Source organism: Protopterus annectens, chromosome 12.part0, assembly GCF_019279795.1.
Source record: "Protopterus annectens isolate FY-2018-M chromosome 12.part0, PAN1.0, whole genome shotgun sequence".
In the NCBI taxonomy this organism is placed as follows: Eukaryota; Metazoa; Chordata; order Ceratodontiformes; family Protopteridae; genus Protopterus; species Protopterus annectens.
In genome coordinates, this window is record NC_056746.1 from 1,534,842,806 (window position 1) to 1,534,863,020 (window position 20,215).

Consider the following 20,215-nt stretch of genomic DNA (forward strand, 5'->3'; position numbering starts at 1 on the left):
TTGCTCTTGAAACTCAGAAAATGAGTAGATTTACAGTGAATATTTTATTAATGCACAGGTTCAGTATCATCCTACACTAATTATATAAACCATTCATAGCCTGTGTAACTTAAATGGCATTTAATAATTCAGTACTTAGAAGAGGAACCACAGTCAGGCTTCTCTAGCAGTTGTGGTCTGTGACAGTTGTGTATCTCAGCTTGTGGGTTACCGGATTTTAGCTGGGTCCGAGACTGGCATTTCAAATTCTTCAGCCCTGAAGCTCCACCTTCTCTACCCATAATATCCTGCCCTTACTGAATCTCCTCAGATCTCGTCTGTCGGCTTTGCATCCAGGCGTGGTCACCAAGCTCCTACCTTGCAATAAATTATACTATTTTATTTTCTTATATTTTTTTACTGCTAGTCTTTATTCTTAGCAGCTTTGCTGCCCTTTTTTCTCCCCTTTTAGCTCTATTCATACTTATAGTTCTCACTTAAAAAAATAAAGAAAAAAAGTTGGTTTGTATGATCCAGAGAAAAGTAGTTTTTATGTTTGTACTTATTAATGGTGTTACTATAACCTTTTATCGATAGTTGTCACATTGCTTGGGCTTATATTTAGTAGTCTTGTTGTATCTTTAGGGCCGCGATGGAGAAACAAGCTTTGGGTTTTAAGAAATGCAAGAGAGTGGGCAGAAGTTGTAGGTGTGGCACTCATGGCACACATGGATGTCGAGTGCCAGCCATGCTCAGCCTTTGAGCCAGGACCTCTCACTAACAAGACAGCAAAGTTGGTCTTAAAGGGTCTCCTACCACCTGCTTCTGCCTCTTCTAGTCCTCCTTCACCTTCTCTTATCAAAATGTTGGGAGATAAGAAAAGTGACAAAGACAAGGAAAGACAGAAAGAGAAGGATAAAGAGAAACTTGATAAGAGTAAAGCTAAAGAGAGGAAGGAGAGCAAATGCTTCTCTTGCTAGAAGGAAAGGCAGCTGAATCTGAAGATCCACATGTTTGCTTGTCCAGCAACAGTGCAGTGTGTGCCTTTGACATCCTTTCAGTACCAGTCATCTGTTGACACAGCTCCAGAATCGGATTCATAGAACTTCCCAATGTTAAGTATCCATAGCCCCTTCCTTTCAGCTGCTCTTGCTTCTTCTGTGGGAAGACTTCACTCCCCCTTGTTTCCCATTCCTCCTGCCAGATTCTCACTGGAGCCATGCCTGACCCATGTCCAAGCCTCTCCCTTTGAATCCAAGGCTCAACTCCACCTGTACCTAAATCATCAAAGCTGGTGTCCATAGCTAATTTAGGTCTGCCAGGTCAGCCAGAAGTTTTAAGGGGTCATATTTGGAACAGCTAATGTATACATTCTTACATACCCAAATGGACCTAGGGATCATCCCCTGCCTTGGCTCCAAGGCCAGAGGTTCTTATGCCCTCTGCTCCAGACTAATTTTTCCTCTATTGGCCCATCTTTCTGAGCCCGGGCCCATGAGTCTGACTTTTCCTTTGCGCTTCCCCATGCCATTGCCAACATCTTGGCTATCTCAGACTCTGGCTCCTTCTTTGATGTTCTGAACTCCAGCTACATTTTGGATCTGAAACATTGGGAATGACACCCTTGCCATTCAGGTTTTCAAAGCTGTCTCTTCCTTTGGGTGCTTTAGCCTTAGAGTTAGTTTAGCTCTGGTTCCAACATCTGATCTTACGAACTCGCTCTGCTCACCAGTTTGTCTCTTGGGTCTGCAGATCCAAGCGCAACCATACCTAGCCATGTGTCCTCAATATCAGTGTTCAGTGTTGTACAGAGGATTCTCTTTCTCTCATTCAGAGACGGGGGCTTCAGTTGCTAAGTTAGACCCAAACTGAAATCTTTTTCCATCTGGTTCCTGGGGCAGGCATCAGTTGACTTTGGGACAGCCCATGCCAGTAGACCTTGAGACAACCAGCATTGCAGGATCCCCTACTTCTTCAGTGTGCATTCAGCCCCCCCCCCCAGGAGGTTAATTTAAAGAGCATATGCATTTTGACTCGCCCAAAGGAGCTGCTCACTGAGGATACCAATCTCATTGAAGGAGATGGATATACAAAATCTCCCTGTGAGGATGCCTTCTTTGGCGACTTACTGGAATTGATGAGACAGCTCAGAGGGTTTACAATCAGAGCTCCCACCCTTGAGAAGTGTGTATTTCATGAGGACTTTGGCAAGACCTATCCACATCCTGTGTAGTTCCCATTCCAGATGCCCTTGTCGATTTGGTAACCTGGAGGGCATGGAGAAGACCCGATGTGGTGTCCCCCAGAAGTTAGATAAAATACTAGTCCCTCCCAAGGGTAGATCTTTTTAGATCAAGGGCCCTGCGGTGGATCCTACTGTGGTTGCTGCAGCCACCAAGAACTTACTTTCTGAGGAGATTTGTATGGTCCAACCCCTGAATAAGGAATCTAGGGTGTTGAAACATCTGATGAATTGCAATTGTGCCTTATCCACCTTCACATTGCATGCACTGAATTACTTGACTCATCTGATAAGATTCCAGAGAGATTTTGTTGTGGAGATGTCAGGCTGGTTTGACACAGCAGCCACAAAACACTCAAAAGTCTTTGGAGGCTCAGCTATCTATTATACAATCCATCTCTTATGTATTGATGAGACTTCTTTTGAACACTGCTGACAATACTGCTTGCAGAGCATGCACCGTTGGTATGGTGCTTTAGCATGCCTGGATGAGCCTATGTAACTTTGCGGACTGCTTTAAGATGTCCTTTCTGTATAGCATATGATGGCTTCACTCAGTTTGGTTCCAAAGTCAAGGATACATTGACCAGGAGTGATCATGAAGGAAAGACACTGTCTGCCATTGGAGTATGTTTCCTCATTCACTCAAAGGTCCTTTTCTAGGAACCAGAAGGGGGGATGTCTCTTTTTTCATAAGTCATGGCAGTTTTTCCAGTAAGTTCCTGGAGATGCTGCCCTCCTCTGCTGGGGGGAGGACATCAGTGGACACCTCTACAAGGGCAGAAGTGGTCCAGAAAACCTAGGCTTCTGAGGTCCCTTCTTAGGGATGCTCCTTCAGTGCTCCTGCAGGGTTGTCTGGTTACCGCTGTCTGGAAGCAATCAGTGGTGCCTGGTTCTCTACCTTGGGAGGTCATTAGTTCAGATGCTTGGGTGTTGAGAGTCAAGAGAGGGTGTTGAGGTTACTTCATGCCTTTTTTCTACATTCAAAAGGAAAATCAAATATCCCTTCCTGATGTTCCACCCCCAAAAGAGAATGGAAGCAGTAGTGGAGATAACAAAGCTGCTTCACAACTGAGTCATCCAGCAGGTTCCACTAGACTAAAAAGGATGCAGTGTTTTTCAAGATTCCTTTCAGTTCCAAAGAAAAACAAGGATTTCAGGCCCATTCCGGACCTCAGTGCTTTGAATTGTTATGTGAAATCGACCAAATTCCAGGTTACAAAGAAGAGTCCATATTTTCTGTTCTGAGGAAGGATGACTGGATGTTCACGGTAGACCTCAAGGTTGCCTACTATCACATAAAGATGATGAAGTACTCTAAAAGGTTCCTGCATTGCTGGCTGGGAGCCATCCATTATCAGTTCTGAGCGCTGCCCTTTCAGCTTCACGCCTTCACCACAGTCCACCGGTGTTCTCCAAGTGTATAGCAGAGGTCACAGCATGGCTCAAACTACAGGTGCTGTAGGTCTTCCTTTACCTGGATGGCTTGCACCTTACTGCAATCGCAAGAGTATCTCTAATCCATGCCGGAGACTAATTGTTTCAACATTGTCTATCCTTGGGCATTAGTGTGAACTACAAAAGAATCCAGTCTGCAGCAAATACAAACCCAGAAGTTCAACAGATGCCATCTGAATACCGTCAATTAAATTGACAAATTGTCCTCTTCTAGTCTATCCTCTTGGCATCCCAGGTCTTAAATACTCAGGGGCCTCTAGCTTTCTTAATTCTACAGCTCATTGGTGTGATGGCAGCATCAGTTTGTCTTGTGCAGCAGGCAAGGTTTTACATGCAAGTTCTTCAGTGGTCCCTCTTGGTCCAGTGGTCAATCTTATCCCAGTCTATGGCCCTTCCCTTGCATCATGCTACCATATGGCAAGCCACATTCTGTGGTGGCTAGAGCCTCAGTAGAATGATAAAAGATACATGTAGAGGGCAGGTAAAATGCTTCAGGGTAAAATTAATGCAGAGTAGTTAATTTGTTTCACCCTAGCTATCACCTTTCAGTGATTCCCAAAGTAGTGCTTTGGAGAGAGAGTGAGAAAAAGCAGGGAGACTTAGGAAAAGGAAACTGAATATAGGCACCTTCAGCAGTATAAAACATTGTGAGAGGATGTTTGTTGAAGAGCAGGTTAATGGAAGTCACAAAGCCAAGTCTCCTCTCTCTCACAAAAGTGATGTGTGAAATAGGAGAAGAGTTTAGAAGAGTTTCTGAAAAAGTTAGGCTGAAGATATAAACTGTGCATTCTCTATCTCTCTCTCTCTCTCACACACACACACACACACACACACACACACGCACGTGGCTTAGTAGATTAACCTAGCCCACATCTATTAATATGCTGACTGGACTAAAACACTAATCACAACTGACCAATTTCAGCCTCAGCCTGGACAAGGAAACTGCAGTATAATATAAATGCACAAACATAAAACATTTCAAGCCATAGAGAGAAGTGTGAAAATTGGAAACAGAAATATAATGTGTAGGAGAATCAGAGAGAAAGAAAGCAAAAGCTGGTAAAGGGTACTAGTTCTCACTTAGGGCCATCAACTACTTTAATGTATAGAAATTGATATGGTTAAGTTGAATTGACAGCAGGCGATATGGTAGTAAAGGGGCAGAAAGTAAGGACAGGGACTAACCTACCTCCCCTCCCTTTCATTCTTCATTATCTCTGTGTTTTTGCTTATTTCCGAAAAGCCAGCTTCCATTAACTCCTGTTATGCCCTTACCTTTATGCCCCTTTTCCTATGTCTATTAATGATGGTTGAATGGAGTTTTGCATAGTTTAATGAATGATTGATGCTTATTGTGACCCCCCCCCCTTTGTTTATCTTACCACATTACTACATGAATACCTGTTGTTTGACTGTCACAGTACTATCATCTTATGCTGCTTCATAAAGTGTTCAGGTAACAATGTCTCATGAGTTACTGCAGTATATCACGGAATGTTTTTTTTTTCTATTATATTCATTTTATTTGTACCACCTTCTTACCCGTTTCATTAATGGAAAGTATTCTTTGAACCAGTACAAATTTAAGAAACAGTAATGAACAAATAAAAGAAATAATGAAATAATGACAAGAAATGTTGTGGTTTCAGGCACTGAGATCCCTGATAGTACAGGAGTCAATCGCATTACAAGTTAGGGCATAGGGATGCCACCCTTATTTTTATTGACAAGTAGCTCCATCCCATATTTAAATCCTACTGATGTCAAGTCTTTCTAGAGAAGTCTCATAAGTAGTAACAACTGCCAGAATCTCTGAATGGAAGAAATTGCACAAGAGTAGGATCTAAATGTGAAGTTGTGCTCTGAGATGGAGCTGCTTATTAATAAAAATGTGCGTGAGATCCTTGGCTTGTAATGGGATGGAACTCGGGGGGGGGGGGGTTGTTTCTAAACTGACTCTTCCGGTTAGTTTGTATATGATCCATATCTGTCCTAGTACCTCTTTGATTTGAGTCTTTGATATTCTTTTGTCCAGCTGCATGTTGCAGACATCTCTGAGTATTATAAATTATAACTGTTATTCTAAGCCTTTTGGTTTAAGCACTTGAGGTTCAGGCCAGTTGTTTTACATTAAGAAGGTTTGTGGTCTGCACTCCTGTGGCAGGACAGGTAGCTTGCATTCTTCTAAGTTGGGAGTTGCTGATTGAAGGTGTAGTGTCTGTTATTCTAAAAGTGTCTTAATTCTGGTTTAAGCACTTGGGTTTCAGGCCATTTATTTTAAATTAAGAAGGATTGTGGTCTGCACTCGTGAGAGGAGAAGGTAGATTCTGCCCTTCTGAGCTGGGAATTTCTGGTTAAAGGCTTATTGCGCCTGCTTATTTGAACTGTTTCTTTCCAAAATTGGTGCACCTTGTTTGCTGTAGCATAGACTAGATTCAGACTTGAATCTAGCATTGTTTGTATAACTTGAGCACTAATCCAGGCCATCTTTTTTTGGAGAAGGTTCTACTGCACCCAAGTGGCAGGAGGGTGCAGCTAGAACAAGTCTGATTGAAGACTGCTGGAACAGAGCTCAGTTTTGAGTGTTTTTATTGGTTAATTGGTTGTTCTTCTTTTGGCTTTTCCCAGTTAGGGGTCGCCACAGCGGAACTCCCGTCCACTAATGATTGGCAGTAGATTTTTACGTTGCCAAGGTGCCAGCTTGATGCCCAACCGTCAACGAAGGCATGCCCATTCTACGCATGTCTTTCGAACGCCACTCGACCGTGAGGAGGACAGTTATTAATTTGTTTAAATCAGTTTGCTCATTTGCTGCTGTTATATTAAAAAAAAAGTTCTAGCTTGTTTTCCCGTGTTTCCTGTTACTAGAGTAGTCCAGATACAAATTTGCTGTATTCAGGATTGTATTGTAGGTTCTGAGTTCCCCAGACCTTTCTGTGTTAGAGGGAAGCCTCTCAGCTTATCAGTGGGAGTGGTAAGCACTAGGTAGCCTATCTACCACAAGAGGAGTGGTTTGTAGCTCCCTTTCAGCCTTCTGCTTTAAAAGCCTGTGTTTGCACGCCGTGCAGCGCCACTAAGCTAGGGTAAACTATTACTGGTGCCAGAAAGTCTGCTTTTCAATTTTTCCCTTAGATCTTGCTAGTTCTCTTCTCTTTTGCATTTATCTAGCTTATTTGCCTAGCACTCATCTGACTTCTTGTAGCAATTATTGTAGCACACATAAGTGCTAACAGCACTATGCATCCTATAAGGAAACAGCTCCAGTACTTATTAATAATGACCATCCCTACTGGCATGTCTAAAGGTCAGTTCCCTGTGCTTTCTCCTATCAACCTGGTGAACTTGGACATTCTCAGGCAGTGCAGCAACTGCCTCATGTACACAGACAACCCTCTCCTCTTACCTACCAACACTCAGACTTGTGAGAGATGTACTTATATATCCAAACTGGAAGACATGCACTCTCCAGCCAAGACCGGAGTAGCTGGTCAAGAGGAGAAGGTCAACATCTGCACCACACCACATGGAACACATAGCCTTCCAGAACACCCAGCATCACAGCTCTCACATAAAAACACAAACAACACACCCACCTTCGTGGAGGCTCTCAATAGAAATCAACCCAAACAGCAGGGACCTCCAAATCATAAATGTGCTTGACCACCACAACACAGCACAAATCACAAGACACATAGCTCACTTACAAAGTGTGCTCCTCAACTTAAGCCCCTAAGGCAAAACAGCTTGCCCAACACACTAATCATAGATGATGCGATAGTGAGGCACACTAATGAACCACTCATTAGGCTGAATAAGGAGAAGGTAACAGTCAGCTGTCTGTCGGGTTCCAGGATCCGACACATAACACATGCACTCGGGTCACTCCACAACAAGCACAAGTATGACTCTGTCATTGTCCATGTGGGTGTGAATAACTTGATACACCTCTCTGGACTACATGAAAAGAGACATGGAGGAGCTCTCGGATTATGTGGCCCAGGCAGGTATGACCCTAGCCCTGAGCAGCATCCTACCATCGCCCAGAATGATACCGCAGTACAAGCAGAAAATGATTGACTTCAACAATTGGCTAAGTATCTGGTGTCATTCTAAGGGGATCCAGTATCTGTTTGCTTGGGATGACATGACTGACAGAACTCAATGCTTTGCCAGAGATGACCTGCATCTGTCACCCCTAGATTTCCGGATACTGGCTAAGGCTCTTGCCACCCCTGTAGTGCCTTTTTTAGGTGGTGTTCTAAAGACCAAATTACCACCATAACAGCTATAAATAAATGCAATCTGAGGGTCATGCTGCTCAACGCTAGAAGTCTAAATCTCAAGATGAACTCGCTCGAAGCACTTCTCAAAATGGAGAACATCGACATTTGTGCTGTAACGGAGACCTGGTTTAAAGCAGAAGAAAGCACCCCTGCACTACCAAGCTATAACGCATTCCACACCTTTTGGCCCCAGAACATGGACTGAAGTTCCAAAGGTGGTGGGGTCTCCATATTCATAAAGGATATGCACACCTCCAGATTAGTAGCCCAGCATAACACATCGGAGATACTTCAGGTATAGCTAACAGTGGGTAAAATGGTGATTCAGGTCATAGCTTGCTATAGGTCCTCAACCATGTCTCAAGACTCTCACTCCACGTTCCTAGGTACCCTGGAAACTATTTGGATCCAACCCAACACTCTCATACTGGGTGACTTCAACTAACCCTCCGTCAAATGGGAAAACTACCCATGCACCAATACACTTGCCCAACGCTTCCTGGAATTCATTAATTCCAATGTGCTGGACCAGCTTATTCTTACCCCCACTAGAGGAAGCAACATCCTTGACCTAGTTTTTACTAACATGGGCAACCATTGCACAGTACCAATAGTCAATTCCTCCCTGGTTAGATCTGACCACATACTAATTACCATGGAAATCCACATCTGACCCACGCCGCCAGCAAAGGTAACCACCATGAAAAACTTCTCCAAAGCTGACTTTGGGCTCCTAAAAACAGAGGTGGTTAACTTCACAGCACCAATACAAATGGAAAATAGGCGCATGACTGCCAAATCATACACCAATGCACTGTACAAACACGTACATAAATGCATGGAACTAGCCATACCCAACAGAGCCAAGATGCCCTCCTCCAAAAAAAAGGAAGACAATCTGGTGGTCCCCTGCCATTAACAAACTCTACAACAAAAGGAAGAAACTTTTGCAGAAAAAGGTGAAGTCCCAAGACTGGAAAAACTCCCTTTTTAGCCTCAACAAAAAGTTGAGATCCCTCATCAAAACCTCTAAAGCTAGCTATGAAGACAGAATTGCAGCAGACACTAAAAGCAACCACAAAGCCTTCTACAGTTATATCAAGAATTTCTACGGCAATACCCAGATGTGCTCAGAGTTTACTGCACAATGGTACCTCCTATACTAAGCCAACAGATACTGCCAACTTTACCCCTCTCTTCCCCTCTAAAGGACCAATCACAATACCGGACGAATGCCAGGCACCCATCATTACTGCAGCACAGGTTAAAGCTGGATTGTTTAAGGCCAAGAGTACAGCTTCCATGGGACCCGACAATATCCCTGGTTGTGTTCTACATGAACTACAAAGTGAACTGGCACCACAGCTGTGTGCCCTGTTCAATCACAGCCTCACCTCAGGCTTTGTCCCTACTGAATGGCAGACTGTTACAGTCATCCCTCTCCATAAAGGGGGAGCGACTACAGACCCTGGGAATTATCACCACATTAGCCTGGTGAGTCTGATATGTAAGGCAATGGAGCGCATCCTCATAGACCTAATTAGCAAGGATATAGGGAATCTGCAAACTCTGGATCCCAAGCAATTTGGTTTTGTGAAGGGTAGATTATGACTGCTGAACTTGGTTGACTTCTTTGAGACAGTCAGTAGAGCTGTGGATGAGGGCAAGGCAATTCATACAGCCTACCTCGATCTGGCCAAGGCCTTTGATACCATCCTCCACTCAGGAATTATTGATAAACTCACCAAACTAGGCATAAAGTCATATATCACTAGGTGGGTTGCAAATTGGCTCACAGACAGAACCCTCAGAGTGAAAGTAGCAGATTCCAAGTCAGACTGCCAACCAGTCACAAATGGAGTCTCACAGGGATCGGTCCTGGGTCCTCTCCTGTTTGGCATCAACTTCTTAGAAGTCCAGGCCAACACGGAGGGACTCTGGCTGACCAAGTTCACAGATGATTGCAAGCTGGGAGCCATTAACTCCCCATGTGATGTAGACAGCCTACAGAAAGGCCACACTGAGACCAACAACTGGTGTCTAAACCATGGCCTTAAGCTTAATGCCAAAAAATGTGTCGTCGTTCCCTGTGGAAAAAACTCAGTTCCCACTAATTACCACATTGATGGTAGCCCACTGAACACTGAAGGTGTTATAAGAGATCTGGGGACACAGGTTGACAGCAACCTCTCCTTCAACCACCACATTGCCACTGTGGTCAGAAAGTCCTTCTGTGTGGCACATCTCATTACCAAGAGTTTTGCATCCAGGAAGAAAGAGGTCATCATCTCTCTCTACTCATCCCTCATTAGGCCATTCATCGAGTATAATGCCCCATTTGGCATGCACCTCACTAAACACCTACAACAGCTAGAGAGGCCACAAAAGTACCTCACGAAGAGGATCCTAGGCCTTAAACACATGCCCTACATGACAGACTCAAAAAAACTCCAGCTTTTTCTCTGTCTCATATCGTCTTTAAGAGGCGGTCTCTGCTTGACTTACAAAGCCATGTCTGACCCAGCCCTGTTAGAAATGTTACACCTAAAGAAATCCCAATCCCTCCACACCACATGCTCCAGGGACCTCAGCCTCATTACCACAATCAACAGAACATGCTGGAGGGACAGGTTCATAACCCAGAGACTGCCCATACTCTGGAATAGACTTCCCATACATGTCAAGCAGAGCACCTTACTAGCCCTTTTCAAGAGAAATCTTGATGAGTGGATGGGAAATAGAAAGTTTACCTCAGCGATCACTGCAGTGGCTCTACTTGGTAGAGGCACTGGGAACTAATGGCGGCATGATGCCAGGGCACTTCTATGGGCTAGGCTTGTAATGGCTCCAGGGCCGTTGGCCTAGTACACACCTATGAACCTATGCCTTTGAGAGGACAGAACTGTTGCCCAGCATTTGCTGATAAAGCAGGTCCATGCAGACGTTCTTTGTTTTCACCCTCTTTGAAGAACCTGTTTCAAAACTGTGTCTATTGCATAAAAGAATATGTGATTACAGACATGTGCATCATCACAGCTATTTGTTCTTTAGTTGATTACTGTTACCGAGCATTATTCCTTGAAATGTGATTCCAGGACCATACCTCCCAACCATACTGAATTACCCGTTTTTTACCGAGTTTTGTAGTCCAAATGGGGTGCCACGATTCCCTGAGTGGCACCCCTTCATTTACGATTTAAATTTTTTTTTTCTTTTGTGTTTGAACTGACGTCATCACATATGCAATGACGTCAGCTCCATCAGCCTGAATTGAGTTCAAGGGCTCATATACAGCATTGCTACTGTTTGAATGGATTTTGGATTTCCAGCTTTCTGTGAGTGGGAAGTGCAGCTGCAGAGCTCTTCATTTGAATATTTCAGAGTGGAGTTAAAGGTATTTATTTTTGGATATCTCGTCTATTTTCAGAGGTGTGTGCGCGAGCGGGAAGTGCAGCATATTTTCCAGAGTGGAGTTAGCTTGTTTTCAGAGCAGGTATGGTGGTAATGCAGACTCAGCTCTTCGTAGCTTTAAGGTATTTCAGAGCAGAGCAGTTATTCTAAGTGCAGTGTTTTTATGTATTTTGATAATGGAGCATTCAGAGCAGAGCAGTTATTCTATGTCTGTATTTTGGTAAAGGTACTGCAGAGCTCTTCATAGCTTTAAGGTATTTCGGAGCAGAGCAGTTATTCTAAGTGCAGCGTTCATTTGAATATTTCCAGAGTGGAGGTCTGTGTGTGTGTGTGTGTGTGTGTGTGTGTGTGTGTGTGTGTGTGTGTGTGTGTGTGTGTTTGTGTGTATGGCATACTTATACTTCACTGATGTCTTGGTGGTCACCATTCTCTTTGTTGAAAGTTTGAGGTTGTGGATTGTTTTACTGCAGTGTGTTGAGGTTTAGGGGCTGATTTTCACAGTGTTATTCCCTGTTTTCTGCATTCTTCGGCAGCTGTGAAATTGGTACACACACATACATACACACGCACACTCACACATGCACACACACACACACACACACACACACACACACACACACACACACACCACAATTGATTATAATTACAAATATGGAAACATAGTGATCCTGTAGTGAACATGAGTGCACTTTTGATTAAAGCTCAACAATTCTAGAACACATTATTTTGGAATGACTAAGGAATTGTTCTGATTAACAGAATGCTGAATGTGTTTTTGATATTCAAACATATGCTTACTGTGTCCATTCATATTCTGCAGCATGACCATGTCTTCTTTTCTGTTAGATTAACAATATTTTATCAAGCTATGCTGTTACAGTATTCTGCTGTGTAGTAATGCTAGTTAAAGAATATGAGAGCAGAAACCCGTGGTTGCTGTTAAAATTCCAGACATGCGATGAGTTGCATTTCCAGCGTACGTAGTTTACAGCAAGTGATCTTTGTTATGATGTATACTAGTATGGCCACTATGTGTTTCTAGATTGGTCTGATCTAACAATGTGAAGTCATATTAAACTTGCTAACTTGTCTTTCCATTGGGTAATGGCATGAATGATTTATGAAGCCCTCTTTTATATTCAAAGCCCCTGAGCAATTGTACACAATTAGTGTGCTTATAATGCAGTGGTGCTATATTTTGGTTGTATATTCTTCAGTTTACGTTTGAAAGTTGGTATCCCACAATTCCATTGGAGCGGGCTGGGTTATGTAATTATGTATGCAAATTTTGTGTTAATCAGCGTACAGATTTGTACCTATTTTTCATGGGCCTTTTCCAGATTTTTGATGTTTCCAGGTTGAGAGGTATGTCCATGACTCTGGCTTCATTTGGCATTTTATTAGTTCTAGAGCTGGCATTCAGATCAGTTACCCAATGCAGGGGGCCTTCAAAGTCAAATATGACATTGAAATTCTCACCATTATTTTAATCTGTGAGAAGGCATTCTGTAATGGGTGATTACTATTGGGCACTATGGCGGCTTGGTGATTAAGATCACAACCTCACAGTTCCAGTGTCTGGGGTTCAGTCCATATGTCTGGTCAGTGTTTGTGTGGAGTTTGCATGTTCTTCCCATGTCTTTGTGAGTTTTCTCCAGGTACTCCAGTTTTTTTTTCCACATAATGCCACTTCCTTTGTTTGGACAGCCTTTCCAACTAAAATTAGCAGGATTTTCTTGTAAACTGGGAACTGTATAACATTATATTGCTGTTATTAACATATTTTAGTTATGCTTGCTCAGTGTCTGGGGGTTGGTGAAACTGGATAATGCAGGAGCTGTATGTGCTTCTTAACCTAGTATGTATGTGACATGACACACACACAAAGCCGAGTGATTGCAGCTTCAGAAAATTCAGATTGTGCTAATCTGGGCAAATCAGAAGAGGAAACTTATTTTAGTATTTATTTAAATTTAAATTTGCTAACCAGGTTAGAGCACTGATCACAAGTGGCCACTTTCATTTCAACCAGGGTAAGGAAATTACAGAATGGTAACATAGATATACGAAAATTACCAGAATGTAACAAGTGTAAATGCTAGGTTTTATATTCTGCAACAGTAAAAAAAAATATGCTATGCAGTTATATGTGGACAGTTGTACTGAAACTACCTTTTACAGTGATAGATGTACATTTATATGTAAAAAAGTTACATTGTGTTGGAGAAAGCTATGGAGTTAAAGGGCTGTAGTTCAGATATGTGGTGCTGGAACTATGTTAAGTTTGGAAGAATGTGGTGGAATAAGGTTATGTGGTTAGAGGTATTACACTGACATCTTGCTTCTTTTGGGAGGTGTATTTATAGTTGTGACTGAAATTTTGGGAAGGATAATTTGTCTTTAAGATCAAGTGGGTGGGTTCCTTGAGTTTAGGACCTAGTATAGAGAAGCAGTGATCTGTACTTTGGAGTTTTGCTTTAGCTGCTTGTATTAGGGGTGCTTGAGTGAATAAGATTTTTGAGGATGTGTGATGGGAAAACTCTTCTTCATTTTGCTGTAAAGGAAGAGAGTGTGTGTTTGTGTAGGAGTTTGAATAATTGTAAACAAAGTAGTAGGTCAGCCCTTTGTCTGACTGGTAGCCATTTTCCTTTTTGTAGGCTTTTTTCAGTGGTGATCTTGTTTTGGTGAGAGTGTGCTGAAGCTGCAGGTTCTACTGGTGATTGTTTGAATGAGTTTTATGTTTCTTTTACAGGTCCCAACAATTTCTCAAAACAGACTACTTTTTTAAAGATCATTTAATATGGTTAACATATATATCTGATGTTGTCATTTTTATTCATTCCTCAACATATGGGTTCAGATCCGATACTCTGATCTGACTTAGTCACGTTTTTGCAGTCTAAGATTCAACTCTCGAGCTCTTACCTTTACCCGTAATGCCACCGATCACTGCTTTACCCCAATCTGGTTTACCGCTGTAGCGATTGCTCAGGATTTCACACTCTTGAGATCTAGGCAGTTATTAGTAAATTGTGAGTGTTATATTTTTTAATTATTGATTAGCTTTTTTCTTTATTGCCTTCCTCTCTTTATCCTTCAGAGTTAGTTAGCATTAGTTTAGACCCTTTCTGCTACTAGTGTAGATTCCTTCCTTCCATTGTTGGTAGTCTTTTTCTTTTTCTTACCTCTCATGAGGTAACTTTTATACTACTGCTGGTATTTTCTCTTTACTTTCCCTCCTTTACAAAAAAAAAAAAAAAAGCAAAACAAAAAACTCTAATTTTTTTTGTGGTATAGTTTTCCAGTATGGCGGGCAAACCTACTGGTTTCACGAAATGCACTTCCTGTGGGCATAAGATACTCTATTTTGATGCCCACATGGAGTGCGTGTATTGTTTAGGCCCTGCTCACCTTCATATTTCTTGTGAGATCTGTGAGGGTTTTAGTGCCAGGGCAGTAAGTGATAGGTGTAATTAGCTTATATTGAAAGGTATTTTGCCTGATTCTTCTTCTGTTGTTCCTTGTACTTCAGGGGTTCAACCCCCCACCAAAAAGTCAGAAGAGTTTGGAGACCAGGGAGACAAGGAAACACTCCCCTGTTTGATCTCCCTTTTCTGCTTGAAGTTCGGATCCGCCATCTAAAATAATAAAGGTTTCAGATCTGACCTCTTCGGATCTTATTGCTCCTAAGGCCAAAAAGTTTTGTATGTCCAGACAGGTCTCCTCGGATCCGGTCTCCACACTTCTGTCTGGAGCCGGTGTCTCCAAGTTTGAGGTCTCCTTTTCTGCAGGAGACTCCAAAAATGACTTCTGTTCCTCCATCAGCATCCTCCTCCATTAGGTCTTCCCAGAGTCTCTCTGAGCATGATGTGGATATGATGATGAGAAAGTTCCTTAGAGCTCAAATCCAAATGGTGATCCTTCAGGCTCCAACCCCCATCAGATCAGTGAGTATGGAACCTTTGACACACCCTTAAGTGACTCCTTCTCGGATCCGACCTGTGGTTTTGGAGTTTTTAGATCCAAAGATTCTGAGAGGCAGTGTGTTGGATTTGAGAATATTACCTTGCTCTAATGTTCTCAAATCCAACACACTGCCTCTCGGAATCTTATATTACTTTGCTCTACTGTGTGAACTGTGGTGGTGGTGCTGCGGTAGCGTTGTCACCTCACAGTAAGACATTGTCCTGTTCAGTTCTGATCTAGAGCATCTTCTGTGTGGAGACATTCGTGAATGGGCATACCTTCGTTGAAGGTTGTGCATCAGGGCCGGCAACTCGGCACGTAAAAAACTACTGCCAGTCATTAGCGGACTGGAGTTCCGCTGTGGCGACCCCTAACCGGGAAAAGCCGAAAGACACAACAACCTTGCTCTACTCTGACTCTTTCCCTTATCCATTCTGCTGTGAGCATTTCAGGGCAGAATGAGTCTTGGAGCTGAAGCATCAGCATCGGGTCTGGGGGGCGACTTCGACTCATTGTTGGACAGCTTGGGTCTGATTCCCTGTTTGGGGATGGAACACGGATGGAAGGTAAACATTAGTTGGTACAAGAGCTTTGGCTCTGGGAGGTTGATTTCTCCTTCTCCTGGACCTTCTGCCTTTGAGGTAATGGAAAAGGTTTTCTCCCACCCAAGAGATGCTTCAACTATTACCTCTTCGGATCCTATTCCTCCTCCAGATTTGAGTGCTAAGTGTCATCATCTTATTCCACAGAGGCAGCCAACATGTAAAAGCTTCGACACAGTCACTGCATGGGGATTTCCCCTTTCATCTGACACTTCTCCAGAGTATCCCACTGAACAGGTTCCTTGGAAGAAACTGTGCAAAAAGAGACACTTACCTTCCCCTTTGAAGTTTATAGGTGCTCATGTTGACACAGTGACTCTTCAAGCATTCTTACCCCAGAACAGAATTCTTACTTTAAGGCTACATGTCGATCAGGTTCTGTCTCATCATTTTCCTCCAGCCAAACTGGTTTTAAGAACTCTGGGATTGATGGCTGCTGCAGTTACTTTAATACCAACAGCTTGTTTTCACATGAGGATCCTTCAGTGAACTCTACAAGTGCAGTAGTCCATTCTACACCAACATTTACAATTTCCAATAAAACTGTCCAGGATATTCAAGGACTCATTAGAATGGTGGATCCAGTCTAATGAGATTTGCCAGGGTCGCCCCTTTATCCTTCCTCTACCCCTTGCCACATTGACCACGGATGCCTCCCAGTTTGGTTGGGGAGCATTACTTGGGACAGACCATTCAAGGCATGTGGACCCCAGTAGAAACCAAATTACATATAAATGTCCTGGAGATGAGAGGGGCCCTAATAGCATTACAGGCCTTCCAGAACTCTCTCCCTCTGGGGACTATTGCTATTCAAATGGACAATATGTCAATTGTTTGGTATATCAGCAAACAAGGGAACCAGATCGTACCCTCTTTGCCGTGAAGCAATGAAAGTTTGGCAATGGGCCATCTTATCCAACCACTTTAGTGATGCACATTCCGGGAAAGTCAAATGTACTAATGGACTGGCTCAACAGAGCTACTCTTATGCCTCATGAGTGGTCTATCAGTCAGTCAGTGACAAGCACTATCTTTCAACAATCTATTCGCTTCTCCCCTCAACAAGTGCAGCAGGTTCTTTACCCTAATTCCCCCTCAGGGACAGTCACTGAGAGATGCTGTAGTCCACATATGGCCCCCCAGTTTTCTTTATGCTTATCCTCCCCTACTCCTAATTCCCAAGTTTCTTCAGAAAGCTGTCAGGTTGAAGTGCAAAATGATCATCCTTGCCCTATTTTTCCCCCGGCAGATTTGGTTCCCTTTCCTGTGGTCTCATCTAATATGTCCTTCATGGACACTGGACCCTAGTCCAGATCTCCTCTCACACCTGTCAGACCTGATTCATCCAGACATACCAGGCCTCAAATTGTCCACATGGTTTTCTCCAATTCCAGTTATGGATAGACTTTCCAAGCTTTCTTCTCCTGTTTCGAAGAATTTTGTTTTCATCTCAGAAGCCTTCTACAAGAATGATTTGCAAATGTAAATGGAAGAGATTTTCCTTATGGGCTTAGCAGAGATTTGGATCCTTTCTTTGCTCCAATCCTTGCTATCTTGGAATTTCTAACATTTCTTTTTCAAGGTGGGGCCAGTTTCTTTGCTATTAAAGTTCAACTGGCTGCCATTTTGAATTTTTATATCAGAAATAATGCTTTCCTTTTGGCATCATCTGAACTGTGTAAGGCATTTCTTAAGGGTACCTTTTTACTTAGGCCACCTATTATTTTTTTATTTATTTAGCATTTGTTTACTGGGAAAGTCCAACTGAGACAGAGCCCATTTTCAGCAGAGGCAAGGGACCCTATTCCTCTTTGGGATCTTACTTTAGTTTTACAGAGTCTGATACAGTCACCCTTTGATCTCTTTGCAAAAGTGGACCACAAGTTTATTTCTTGGAAAACCGTTTTTCTTGTAGTCATAACTTCAGGAAGGTGAGTCTCTGAACTCCAAGCACTCTCTTCAAAACCTCATTACTTGATCTTTCATAAGGACAGAGTTGCCTTATTTACAGATCCATAATTCTTACCTAAAGTTGCGTCAAAAGCAAACATCAGTAAAGTCATCAATTTGCCATTTTTTCCCTAAATCAGGGAATAAAGGATAATACATGCTCAATTCTTTAGATGTACATAGGCAACTTTTTTTCTATCTTCATAGAGAAAAGGAAATTAGGAAGACTGATAATTAGTTGTTTCCTTGGCCAAAAAAAGTGGGTAAGCCTGTTTCAAAAACTACAGTAGCTAAATGGGTAACTAATTGTATTTCTTATGTGTACTCCTTAAAAGGCTTGATCTTGCCAAGACAAACAAAAGCTTATTCAGCTAGGTCAATGGATACACCATCTGCTTTTTGGTTCAAAGTTTCCATTGATGACATTTGTGCAGCTGTCACTCGGTCTGAAGCACATACCTTTGTGGCTCATTATGAATTGGGCATCATCTCCAGGAACAGAGCTGCATTTGTCTCTGGGGTACTCCAGAACATCCTTCCATGAGGGCTAACCAAAGGTACTGTCACTGGAGACTCTGTACCATAAGTTGAGGAACAAATGACAACATTAGATTTTTAAGTTATGTACTTGCCATAACTGCATCTGTGTTGTCCATTTTCAATCTTCCTCAACTTCCTTCTCACCTTCCACCTTCCTTGTCTTTGGGAATGACCTTTTGCAATTTTTCAAGAACCACTGTTCCTGTTTGAGCCTCTGTTCTGTTCTGCTACATCTTTTTCTATCATTTTTTATGGATGTGTTATATTGTTCAAGCATAGCTTAGAGACAGCAAACTCGATCTGAGGTAAAGCAGTGATCAGGGGCATTATGAGTAACGGGAGGAGCTTGAGAGTTGAATCCTAGACTGCAAATAAGTGGCCGAGTCAGATCTGAGGATCGGATCTGAACCCATACGTTGAGGAAGAATGAAAACGGACAACACAGATCCATAGTTAAGGTAAGTACATAACTTAAAATTCTTACATTTCCAGTCCCTGTAAAATAGTTATACTTCTAACTCTAATTCTTCCTTACTAAAATCTGAAAGGTCTGAACCCTCACCATCCACTCATTGCATAGCGGTTCTCATGTTCACTTCAGCTGTTCTTTGGGTCTGTATTGTCAGTCAGGAGCTGTGGGGTCTCTTGTTTTTATCATTGTTCCTGCATTAGAATTGCCATGAGTCATTAATTTCCAGAAATACAAATGGATGCATTAATCAGCTGTTGAATATTGCCCAGAGAGTATATTGGTGAAAACCCTTCTTGTTTTTGTATGTGAGAATGTGAATTTATATTAAGTTCCTATATAACTTAACTTTCTTTGTGGTTCATGATGTGGATACAGTGCTGAAACTGGAAAGGCCAGCAGACACGTAGGATTTGTAGTCATTTCCAGAGATATAAACTTGTTTTTTTTTTAATTCTGTTTTACTGTTATGTGAGGTATATATTCTTAGATGATTAGAACTCAGGATCTTCATCCCTCAAAATCTTGCTTTATGAGCTAAAGTAGTACTATTGGCCTAATTGTATGGCATGACTTACTATAGCAGGTTTTATCCATATTTTCTTGATTTCTTTTTTTCCTTAACACATAAAAAATATAGTAGCTATAGTCTACTTGTATATGTTTATACCAGACACTTTTGGGGAGATTTAGAAATCCTTGTGATTAGTCCCAAGAGGTAATTGTGGTTTACAACAGGTTAGAATAACTCCTAGGGATTCAGAAATGACATAGCAACTTATCATATCTAACCTGTTTCTCAGCAGAAGGGTCTTTTCTTCTAAGCAACCAAAATGCCCAATGGGTATGATTCAGAAAGCTGCTAATCCAAGTCCAGTTTAAACCCCTGCAGCTCAGCACTGAATGCTAAAAACACAAGCACACCTTTATGGTATCCTGCACTGAATGCATGTTACAACCATGTCATATAGTTTTGTTGTTTCTACATACTGCTACTTTTATTGTCCTCAGTACTTGTTGTGTGGTGCACTGAATCACACATGCCATGTCATGCTTCATTTAACAATGCAGTGCCATTTTATCGAGGCAATGGCTCCATATTACAAGTGTGAGACCAAAATTCCAGGTCCATCACATCTGAAAAATAAACTAAGATTCAAACAAAAAAGCAGATTTTCAAACTTGCTGTTAACATATGTAAAAACATTTTTTGCAGGAGGCTTTGCCCTCCTGAACACCCCTCCTCTCCCAAAGATGAGAGACTCCACCTGACACATCTGTGACTTACATATGCTTACTCTGAGATTGCTGT

The 20,215-nt window shown here is 42.3% G+C and overlaps 1 protein-coding gene across 3 annotated transcripts in view; it reads left to right on the forward strand.

Annotated features, from left to right (window-relative positions):
- Nucleotides 1-20,215, forward strand: part of FBF1 (Fas binding factor 1) — a 1,798,645-nt gene that overhangs the window by 1,014,771 nt on the left and 763,659 nt on the right. The gene's annotated exons all lie outside the window — the stretch shown is intronic.